This window comes from Embiotoca jacksoni, unplaced genomic scaffold (genome assembly GCF_022577435.1).
Source record: "Embiotoca jacksoni isolate LCO1_2020_lvr unplaced genomic scaffold, fEmbJac1.0.p SCAF_28, whole genome shotgun sequence".
NCBI lineage: Eukaryota > Metazoa > Chordata > Actinopteri > Embiotocidae > Embiotoca > Embiotoca jacksoni.
This window is the reverse complement of record NW_027185379.1, coordinates 511,783-523,882: the sequence shown is the minus strand read 5'-3', so window position 1 is coordinate 523,882 and position 12,100 is coordinate 511,783.

Genomic DNA, 12,100 nt, shown 5'->3' with positions numbered 1-12,100 from the left:
CTTATCTTTGGCATGAGAATAAAACAGGAGATCCTCAGTGTCGTCACTCACTGTTTGTCATTCAAATGCCCCAAAACAAGTTTTTATCCTAAAGAAGTTACCACAGATGGCGGGAATCAACAAGTGACAACTAACGCAATTTGGAGACAGAAACAGAAAAGGAGCGAGAGAGGGTCCGGGGAGGGAGAGAAATTCCCTGGCCGCGGCCTGCGAGCCGCTGGCCGGGCGGCGTTCTCTCCGGCCCATGAAAGGTGTGATTGTCCCACGGCTTCCCCGAGCCAGGAAAGTTCCCCCGGCAGCGGTTGACGGCCCCTCTATCTGCCAGGAACGCAGGGCCACAGAGAGAAACCCAGTGCCGGTTATGTCAGATACCACGCCGGGGCAGGGGGAGGTGGAGGAGGGGGTGGGGGGTGGGGGGAGGTGGAGGTGGAGGGACGGGACGTGGGTGAAGAAAAAAAAAAAGCTGCTGTTGAATGTGTGTTATAAATACTTTAAAGAAACACACACACACACACACACACACACACACACACACACACACACACACACACACACACACAGACATGGGAGGACAGTGGGACCCTAAATGTCGACTTGGGAGCGTCTGAATGAAAAGAAGGGCAGCTCTCAATGTGTTTATTTTGACAGGGGGGGAGCGAGGTGGGGGTTAAGGGAGGGGCGAGGAGGAGGGGCAGGGAGGAGGAGGAGGAGGAGGAGGAGGAGGAGGAGGAGGAGGGGGGGGCACTACAGATGGAGAGACGAGAAAGAAAGAAAGAAAGAGAGGGAGAGGAGAGGGTAGTTCAAACTCAGACATTCCTGTACCTCCAAAAACAAAGTTCTAGCGAGGACAAAGATAGTTTGTAAAGAAAAGCTCGGCGTGTTTTACAGACACCTCTTTTCTTTCTTTTCTTTTTTTTTTTTCAACCTGCGGTGAGGTGTCTCCCGGGTGGAGATCGGGTGGAGGAGGGGACGGGACAATAAAGATGGTGACTATTCAAATAAGCTGTAGGATGGCTCAGGGGCCAACTAATGCCTCTTTGCTGTCAAGGACTTGTTTTTTTTTTTTTTTTTTTTTTCTTTAAGGGGAAAGTGGATTTTTATTTTAGGCGTTTCAGCAAACATGTTGCAGATCATTTCACCTCAGGGGGCCTTCTCTTTATCAGGCGTAGACATTAAAGACGCTCTTATCTTTGTGAAATATGTGAATTTAACTGTCGATTAAAACACTTTCCAGTACAAATAGTGGTTCATCTTTGTGTAATACGTTTAGTGTCGGATTTAATACTTCTCGGCTAAAAGTTTGAACATTTAATGGAGTTTAATGTTTCTTGGAATACTGTGCAAATCCTGAAAATGATCTTTAATACTTATATACTGATACTCTGTTGGCCCATCAGACTCTCCATGATTGGTGAGGTTTGGACGCGATGAATGAAATGTTTTAGGAGAATAAGAATATCAGTGCATGTAAATTTGTTATCCATGTTGAATGAACCGCTTGAAGTCGAGGCTGATGCAGTTTTTAGGTCGCAGAAAAATGCATTCAGTCTTGTATTTATGATCATTATTGAGTTGAGAACTCAATTTCTAAAATACCATTGAATGTCATGCTTTATTGTCAAGTGTTGCAAACCCCCCCCCCCCCCAAAAAAAAACAAAAAAAAAAAAAAAAAAAACCCTCTCGCAGCTCTTTTCCTTTTCTACGGTGTCTGTCGTGGCCCAAACTGTTCAGCTGTGTTTTAGGCTGTTCTGTGAAAATAAGTGGAGCTTGTCTACCTGAGCGTGAGAGGCTGTCGCCCTCTCCTCAAGGAGCCCTGTTCAGCCGCAAAGCTCAAACACACACACACACACACACACACACACACACACACACACACACACACACACACACACACACACACACACACACACACACACACACACACACACACACACACACACAGAGTCTGGAGCCAGCAGACATAGTAGCACTCATTCATCCTCTGGCAGCGGCCGCCTCCCCCTCCATCCCTTACTGGCCTTCAATCCATCCCCCTGCTTTTTTCGTCCTTCCACCCTCCTTCTCCTCTTCATCACCCTCTCCCCCCACCCTACTCCCCCCTCCTCCCCAGACCACGTCCATTTTAGGTTTTTTGGGAAGGTAGAAAAACAGTCTGACGGATGAACAGACAGGATGGATGCATCCACAGCGCAGCGTCGCCCATTTAAGACACCGGCACATGCCAAACCATATTAGACCGTGTCCGACCTGACACCACAGTCGTGCCTTGTTATTCGATGTTTTCAGTGGAAAGGACGCGTTGCTGCAGCAACACCGAACGGTCCCGGAGACGAGATGTGTTTGAGTCGGCAGCTCGGGACATCATCTGTCTGAACCGAACTGCCGAAGCGTCCTGAAGCGTGATTGCTGTACATACGTAACTGTCCTCAGGATCATCCAAACACCCCAACAAGGTGCTTCCACTGCTTCCATCATGGTATCGGTGTGGTTGGCTGTTTATCTTTGACCTCATCTAAACTTTGTGGAAGATTATGTTGGCTTTTAAATAAGCTGAATATTAATGTCAAGAAATTTCAAGAAACAAATGATTCTCTCAGTTCGGGTTCATCACCAGCATCCTCTGGACCCGAAGAGGCCCGAGTCGGATTTGCATGCAGATGGAGAGGGTGTGTGTGTGTGTGTGTGGGGGGGGGGGGGGTTCTCACTGGCTCTTGTGTGTGGGTGTTAATTTGAAGTCCCTGATCATCGTGGCAGCACAATAGAAAGGTAGAGGACCACTAATCTGCTCCAGCTGGGTACTGCAGAAGTACTCTCAGTACATGTGTGTGTTTGTGTGTGTTGCTGTTAATTGGTCCTGACCAGGGGGCCTTCGATTGGAAAACAAATCAGCTGCAGTAACAGTTTGGGAGGGGGAGGTGGGGGCGGGGGGCGGGGGGGAAGGGTCATTTACCTCCTATCTTAAAAAAAAACGGACCAAAATGTCTTCAAACAAAGGCCGTTCCAGTTCTTTCAGTGATTCAGTTCTTTGTAACTTCCAGTAGTCTGACTTCCAAAGGATTCATTAAAAGTCATTTCTCCTGAACCTGAAGAGTTGAAAGTCGGCACGACGTTGCGAAGGAGGAGAAATGTCTTTAAAAAAACAACTGCCTCGTTTTACAATGAGGACCAAATTACAGGGTTTTTTTTTTTGTACAAACAGAAAATGCAACTATTTCTCATGTCATATGGAAACATAGGAACATTATTTTTGTTGAGTTTTAGACAAAGCTTCAAAAGAAGTTCTTTTTTTTTTTTTCAAAAGCAGATGTTGAAACTTTCCAAAAGTTGCCATCCAGCTGGTATTTTTGTACTTGAGTCCTTTCTGTCATCTCGTCCAGACACGCATGGGTCATTTGATTTTGGCAAAACCGTGCGGCCCCTTTATTCGTGTCATTAGACTGAAAAACTCTGAAGAAACGAACAACCATTAATGGTGTGAGCTGCTAATCAAACATTGTGTGTCCACGCTCAGACGGTCCTGAGAGGAGTCAGCTGACAGGAGTCAGCTGGAGTCAGGAGTCAGCTGACAGGTGCGGCGGTCCGTACACCTGCGCAGCGACACGGCACCTTCACCTTACGTTGTTTTCATGTTTTAGTTGTCCTGCAAACGGGAACTGAAGTGGTTCTTTTCACTGCAATATGATTTTGAACTCTGGAGCATCTTGCTCAAAGGCACGTCAGCAGCAGCAGCAGCAGTTGTTGAGGGAGGAGGGAATCGTTCACATTCCTTGACCTCAGTTCTCCAGATGGTCTGTGGATTCAATCCTGCTTCTCTAACTTCTCTGTTACTTTTATCCCTGCAGCCCCCGCTGTTATATTGTCCCTGCTTACATGTGTGTGTGTGTGTACACAGCTGGACACACACACACACACACACACACACACACACACACACACACACACAGCTAATGAACTAAGTTCCTGGCTGCAGTTGTCACAGTGGTGCGACTGTCTGGGTGCCTTCGGTCAACGGCCACGAAGCAGCTTGATTTGAGTTTTAAAGAGATTTAAAGAAGACCAGTCGGAGTATTTAACAGTTTAAAGGGCAACGCATTTCTTGTCATGGTCTTTTTTTTAAATTTTTATTATTAGCAAAGTAACATTTTAGCTGCTGAGCTCTACTTTCTCTTGGTTGAAAAAAGTGCAGATTCAGTGATTTTTGTTAAAAAGTGATGAAAAGGATAAAAAGTCAACATTTTGCAAACAAGTTTTCAAACCTCGGCTGATGTGCAAAAGAAAAATGGATATCAATAGAATATGAAAAAAAAAATTACAAATAACGCTGCTGGTTTTCAAAGTTTATTTTTCAATGTTACAGCAAAAAAAAGATTATCGTGGCTTTTCGTCATTGCTTTTATTTGTTTGAAGTGCCGCTCCTTTAATTTCATCACATCTCTTCAAAGGTTAAATTAGCATCACCAGCTCCTTTTTTTCTTTATCATATATTTGTCAATCAACTGACGAAGATCAAAGCCTTCTGTCAGTCCTCAAATCTTCTCAAATGATCAATCATTTCCAAAATGACCTTCAGCGGGTCATTAGCTTATTCGTTCACATCCTTTTTCCTCAACGGTGTTTAAACATTAGTTTGGTGGATTATGAAGCCTTGTTGTTGAATCAAAATAGTAGATTTAGATTTAATATGTTGTTGTTGTTGTTGTTGTTGTTTTATCTCTGACATCAACTGGCTTTCACAAAAGTTGTTGTTTTTGTCTCACATCATACATGTGCACACTTTCAGATTTGATTTCAATTGTCTTTCGATTTTTTTTTTTTTATTGCTAAACATTAATTCCTCTGCTGCTGTCTGATACACAATACGACTTCAACTATAAACAACAATGTACACACAGAAAATACATCAACACACACACGCACTCATGCACGGAGACAAGTCTCCTTTCTTGGCAGGGAACCAGTAATGGGTGGAGTCCCTTCAACATGCACACCTGTGATAACTGATAAGATAACAGCATGGCATATTGTGTGTGTGTGTGTGTGTGTGTGTGTGTGTGTGTGTGTGTGTGTGTGTGTGTGTGTGTGTGTGTGTGTGTGCACCCTATCGTGCACCTGTGGACTGTATAATCTATGCATGTAGGACTGGTACCTGTGTCTGTCTGTCTGCCTGTCTGCCTGTCTGTCTGCCTGTCTGCCTGTCTGTCTGTCTGTAGGAAAGACATATGTTTGGAGCTCCTCCAGGCCGTCCCAACTCGCAGTAGTAGTTTCAGCTGGTAGAATATTAAACACGCAGAGATTGTCGATGCTGTACACAAAGATTAATTGTCAGATTTGCAGCAAATATTTGCAGCAAATAATCAGTGTCAGGATATTTGCCAAGTCATGGCTGTTTTTGTCGCCATTCTCACACACAGATCAGACCACTCATGATTTAATTGGGACAAAGTGAGGCTTCAATGCTATGCATCCCGTTTGGAAATGGTTTTGTAATATAAGGACTTTTCTTTGTCCTCTGTGACAGGAAACAGATTATTTTGGGTTTATGCTCTGAGGAAGAAATGTGATCACATCCCGCTGGACTTCTCTTTTGATTGCCATTTTTCACTATTTTCAGATGTTCTATAGACCAAGCAATTAATCTGCTCATCAACTAAATGATAAGTCAATTAATACATTTTCGCTCTCAGTTTATCTAATCTTTACTGAAACTTTTATTCACATTTAAATGAAAGTTTCAGAACAGGACATTTTGGCGAAAGACATTTGAAGCTTTTCCAAACCTCAGACTTTCCCTCTCTTTATATAAATCTGCTTATTATAAACGCTCGATCAGATTCAGTCATTTGGCGGACGGACGGACATCACGTCTTCGTCCCTCTGTGAGCTGGAGACAAACACGGCCTCCGACATGCTCTCCGTGTGTGTGTGTGTGTGTGTGTGTGTGTGTGTGTGTGTGTGTGTGTGTGTGTGTGTGATTTACAGCGGTGGGCAGTGGTGACTGTCATGTCAATTCAAGTAGTGTTGTCTTAAGGTCTAGCCAGTAGCACACACGCACGCACGCACACACACACACACACACACACACACACACACACACACACACACACACACACACACTCTCTCTCTCTCTCTCTCTCTCTGTGTGTGTTTGACCCAACACATGCTCTCCAGATGTTGCTGAACATTCCTGAAGGTCTCATCACACTCGTGGACATTTTCTGTCTCATCACACCGTCCTGACACTGTCACAGTCCACTTGTTTTGGTTTGTTCAAACTGAAAGCAGCTATGAAGGACGTCCTCTCTGCTCCGGGGGCCCGAACGCCGCCCGGCAACTCTTCTGTTTCTTCTGTTAAAAGCACGCAAGTTGTGGCGGAAAAACAAATTCGGAGGCTAACGTAACAAGGAAGCCGCCAACGTCTCTGTTGTTTCTGCTCCCGACGGAACCGGTGGAGAGAAACCACACATTTATTTAGATGTTGAGGTCCTGGTCACGTCTCGGCCAGATCAAACAATCACAGCTGTCACCAAAAAGTTGCGTATTGAATCTGACGGTGAACAAAGACGAAGATAACGGGCCGATTCTCAAAGAAGCACTTTGTTTTTTTTCGAGTCAGTAACTCCACAAGAACTCCACCAGCAAACGTGGACGTAGGTTTGATGAAAAACTTTATCTTCAGAGTAATTCTTCCATATTATGCTGCATGCGACCTTGCAGTTTAATTTGAAAGATAATTATGATTTACGGTTGCGTTTTACTGTAGACATTTTTCAACCTTAATTTTACTTCGTGATCTAAATCAAACGTGTTTTTCTGATGTCTTACTTCACGTTGTCATTGTTGCAGAGCAGTTGGAGATTAAGTGCCTTGCTCAAAGGTACCCTGGCAGAATGTAATTTCCCTGATGAGGACCAGCAACATTAACTTGGCCTCGGGTGAAATAACAGTTGGTGGATTTATTGTCCCCGAAGGCTATCTGATATCTCCCAGGTGAAGGAAGTGAAGATGAAGGTTTATTTAAATGATACGAACAGCCGTCTCGGGGCTTTCCCTTCGTTTGCTGCTCAACGAGTTCAACACTCGACCTGAGGCTGTCCACAGTCACACGAGAAGGAGTGGTACAAAGTCCTGAGGACATTGAACTTCACTTCTACTCCTCTGCATATACAAACATCTTGAAACTATAGAGAAGCATGTGTCAACACAGTCAGCGTGTGAACGTGCGATATGAGGGATGCGTTGGTATCACTGTTGATCCAGAGCATGTTTACTGGAGCCACGCTGAGCAACTTAACACGCTTCTAAACTACAGGGCTTTTATTTTGAAATCCGCCGTTGTCTCATGTCGCAGAGCGGACTTAACAAACCCAGCAGGTGCTTTAAACATAACGTTGCTCACGGACATTAAGATTAGATCTCTCTCGGGGAAACCGGGTCAGCGCCAACAGTTACCAGAAAAACTCCAAATAAAATCACAGAAATGATTAAAAAATAATAATAATAATAATTATAACAGAAAGAAGAAACAACAGAAATTATTAAAAGAAAATATATCAAGAATTTAGCAAACTGGCCATCACTGTCCTTTTAACACACATTTAACAACAGAGCAGTTCACCCACTTTCATCCACTCTTGCGCCAGGGCACGGGTGACTCAGGCGTAGAACCAACAACCAGTTTACAAACCTGCTCCTCTGACCTTTACTCTGCTGCTGCTGCTTTGCTCAACAGCAGAGAGGCCGCCTGCTGTCATCTTTCTGCGTCCCTGAGTCACTGGTCCTATTTTGATCAATAGTGTCCCGTTCACCCCCTCCTACACACACACACACACACACACACACACACACACACACACACACACACACACACACACACACACACACACACACACACACACACACACGTTAGCCTCTCAGGCCATCAGTTTATCTCGAGCTTCTTTGCAACACCCACGGCTGACAGAGCAAAGTCCAACCGCTTATCTGTGCCTCTGCTGGTCAGTGGCACTCTGTCTGTCTGTCTGTCTATCTGCCTGCCCGTCTGTCTGTCTGTCTGTCTGTCTGTCTGTCTGTCTGTCTGTCTGTCTGTCTGCCTGTCAGTCTGTCTGTTTATCTGTATGACACACTGTCCATCTGACTTTATTTTTGCCCGTTCAGCTGCCAGTCTCTCCAACCTTCCAGTTTATGTGTCAGACTGCCACTCATTCAGTTTCTGTATTTTACATTAGATTTTTTTTTTTCCCATCACTTTAACAAAAGTATATTAATAGTGGGTTTTTTCGAGTATTTTATGTCATTATAATTAAATTGTTGGGCCGCATCCATCGCTATGATTAATGAAGTCATGTTTAAGGGTACATTGATTGACTCATTATTGTGTTCATGCATGTATGATATGCCCGGCCCGAATAGGCTTACAGGACACCTTTAATAAGAAAAACCATAGAGAGAAGAACTACAAAAAATTCACAGAATTTAAACAAATAAACCATCCTGATGTTTAAGATCTTTAATGTCTTGATATATTTGTTTTAACATCATGTTCGCAGCCAAAATTATGCTTGATTGAGTTTTGATTTTAGCACAATATCACTTAACCATTTTGCTTTAAATCTATTAAGTAATTTAATCCTAATTGTCAAATTGTTAAGTCACAATTTATTTTATTAATGATACATTTTTTTATTTTTTTATTCTACAGACGGATAAGGAAACAAATCTTTCTGACGACTTCACGTTTTCTTTTGTCTTGACCGACAGTCCAGAACCTAAAATATTACATTTACAATCCTAAAAGATGAGAAAGCAGCAAACCTTCAACTCTGAGACGCAGGAATTTGAAAAAAAGTTTTGTTCACACTGTTAATTTTCTATCGGTCAACTTTAAAACTAGCTGGTTAAATCCTCAGTGTTCATATCAACACCTACATTTTTCTTTCATTCCAATGTGGAAGAATACGTATGATTTTTATTTGTCTTAGTTTAGATCAGGATCAACTCTTTCCAACTGTCTTATGAACTATCTCCTCTTCATCTTCATCTTTACGAGCAGCTTTATCAGTCTCGATATCTGTCTTGACGGCCTCTTTACAGCTTTCATCCACCCGACCGTCTCTGAGCTTTGTTTATTAGCTCCGTCTGCCTCCACACTGACTGTTGTTGACAGCATCATACTGCAATGCATCACTTCACTGTTAAAAATCAAATATACATCATTTTATATAATTTATGTCCTTATGTCACCTTAAAAGCAAAAGGTTTTTATGATTACATTTTAAGACCCTTTAAGGGAAATCACTCTTATCACGGGTGCTCGGCAAATATTTCATCATTATTATTATACTTATTAGTGTGATGTTAAAAATATCCATTGTGTCAATATGAATAAGTTGTTTCGATTTTGTACAGATCGATACCAGATGACTCTGACTGACTGACTGACTGACTGACTACCTATCTGTCTGTCCATCTGTTATCGAGCAAATTTATTGTTCAAAAAAGGGAGAGTAGAGCTGGAGGGCTGAACTGCGAGCGCTGTCTTCCTCCTCTCTCTCTCTCTCTCTCTCTCTCTTTCTCTTTCTCTCTCTCTCTCTCTCTCTCTCTCTTCATTCCCTCCCTCTCCTCAGGCAATAACAAGTGTAAACAGTACATCCCCCTAACAGGATCCAGGATGCACCGCCTCATTTGCATTGCACATCTTTAAAACAACACCACTCTCTCTTTCTTTCTTTCTTTCTTTCTTTCTTTCTTTCTTTCTTTCTTTCTTTCTTTCTTTCTTTCTTTCTTTCTTTCTGTTTCTCTGTCTGTCTTCTGTTTCTCTGTCTGTCTGTCTTCTGTCTGTCTGTCTGTCTTCTGTTTCTCTGTCTGTCTTTCTTTCTCTTTCTTTCCGTCTGTGCAGAATTACTGAGCTTCAGCACAGAAGCTCTTTGTGCAGGTGTTCACGCTGGCAGGCTTCGTCCTGGGTTTTCTGTCCCCAGCAGAGGAGCCTGAGGGCGGCTGTCATCAACGGTTCAACAGGGAGAACTTAGACTGTTGCACCTCCGGAGACAAATATTCATAATGTCGGAAATGACAACAGCGTCGCTGTCACACAGATCTGCAGGCCTAGTTGACACTTTAAAAACGTTCTTTCTGACTTTTAAGACCAGCTACGAACATGCAGACAGGTAAAGTGATGCAGTTGATGATGAGATCTTACGTCTACGAAGACTTCCCAGCAAAACTGTGTTTCTTTTACTTCAAACTATGTTTGTATCTTTCTGTCTGGAAGAACCACCAATGTACAGATTCGTGCTCGGCCTCAAAAGTTTTAGGCTGAAACGACTAAAAGTCAGGAGGAAAAAAATGACGTTCATATTTAATGCACATAAAATTATGTATAATTATAAATGATCAATTCCAAATTATACTCTTGTGCCTCAAGCAGAATTATTTAATTAGTTTCTTTAAACAGTACTATATTTAGTTTACTTAGACTAAGTTCATTCAGTAAAGATGCTGAAGTGAAAAAGCAGAACCAAAAACCCGTCTGTATTCTGCACCAAACATAAAAGATAAAACTAATAAATCTCAGATGACATCATTCTTAACATTTAGGTAAATTCAAATGATTCCATCACAGAAACATGTGGAAAAGCAGCTAATCCCAGAAACTTTAAGCAAAATCATATCTTTAGCCGGGGCGGTGAGGGTCATTTGTGAGAGGAGATTATTTTATTGTGACATCCTGACTGTTATCAGCAGCCGGTATCTATTTTCTAAGAGTCTCACGTTTGGAAACTGGGTCAGCCGAGGGTTACAGATTACAGGCGAGAGGCTACAAATGGAAACGGTCACATCAAATATTTCTTCCCTTTGTGGCTGAAATTGTTTCACTCTAACTGCGGCATTGTTGCTCCTTCAAAAACCTTCATGCCACAGTTTGTTATCCCTGGATAGACTCGGAGCTGCTTTCCTCGACTGAATGTGAACACTATCAGAGAGACATTTTAGTCTGCCAGGTTAGTCATACCTGTGTGTGTGTGTGTGTGTATGTGTGTGTGTGTGTGTGTGTGTGTGTGTGTGTGTGTGTGTGTGTGTGTGTGTGCCTCTGCAGACCATATCAGGCGGGTGCTTGCCTATCTTATCAAGCCAACTGCTGCAGGGACTATTGTGTAGGCAAGGTGACGAACTGCCTTATTTCACACTCAGACTCCAGACTAATTACCATTTCTTTAAGGTGTGTGTGTGTGTGTGTGTGTGTGTGTGTGTGTGTGTGTGTGTGTGTTTGTGTGTGTGTGTGTGTGTGTGTGTGTGTGTTATGCTTCTCCAGAGGCCCATATTGATTTTGCATCATAAAGAGGGTTATCAGAAAAATGCATGAACAACAGGGAACATTATGCGGCCTTACAAACAGTCAGACAGCCGAGCAGACAGGCCGAGAGGAGGCCTGCTGACAGGGCCGGGGGGTGGGGGGGGGGGGGATTCCTGGGAAGGACAGCTACAGGAACCAAGATCAATAAATTAACTTTTTATGTTCCTGCAGGTGGACAGAGGACGACCCTTTAGCGTATGAGAACCGCACAGCATGTATTTTTCTCGACTCTTTAAAGTCGTAACTTTTCAACGTTTCTATCAATTCTCCTCCTTAATCCTCTCGATACTATACGATGATGTTTCAGGAGGTGTTGTTACACCGTAAAGATAAAAAGAGCCAAATGTCTCCGCTGCTACTTTCTCCCCGTTGCTGTTTTGTGGACCCGCTGATGGTTTGTGTAGTGCCGGGTCAGAGGCAGGTCAGCGGTTCTTGGAGTGGTCCGGGTCTCGCTCTGCGTGTGCGATGCCGCCCAGGCCGACGGGCTGTGCAGAGGTCCGCTTTGAGGCTCTCAGTGTGATCCAGTCGTGTTTAGTCTACCAGTCCTACATGTCACACACCAGAGTCATTTGGTCAGAGGCTGTTTCAACAAGACGCTGCTATTCCTGCAGCACCGCCCCGCCAGCCAGGTGAAAAACAAAAAGACAGTGATTGATTGACCGGGACGAGACGGAGAGGCGCTACCAATAACATTTTTTTTAATTTTTTTTTTTAAGAAGCTATTTGTTGCATTGGCTGACGAGAAGAAA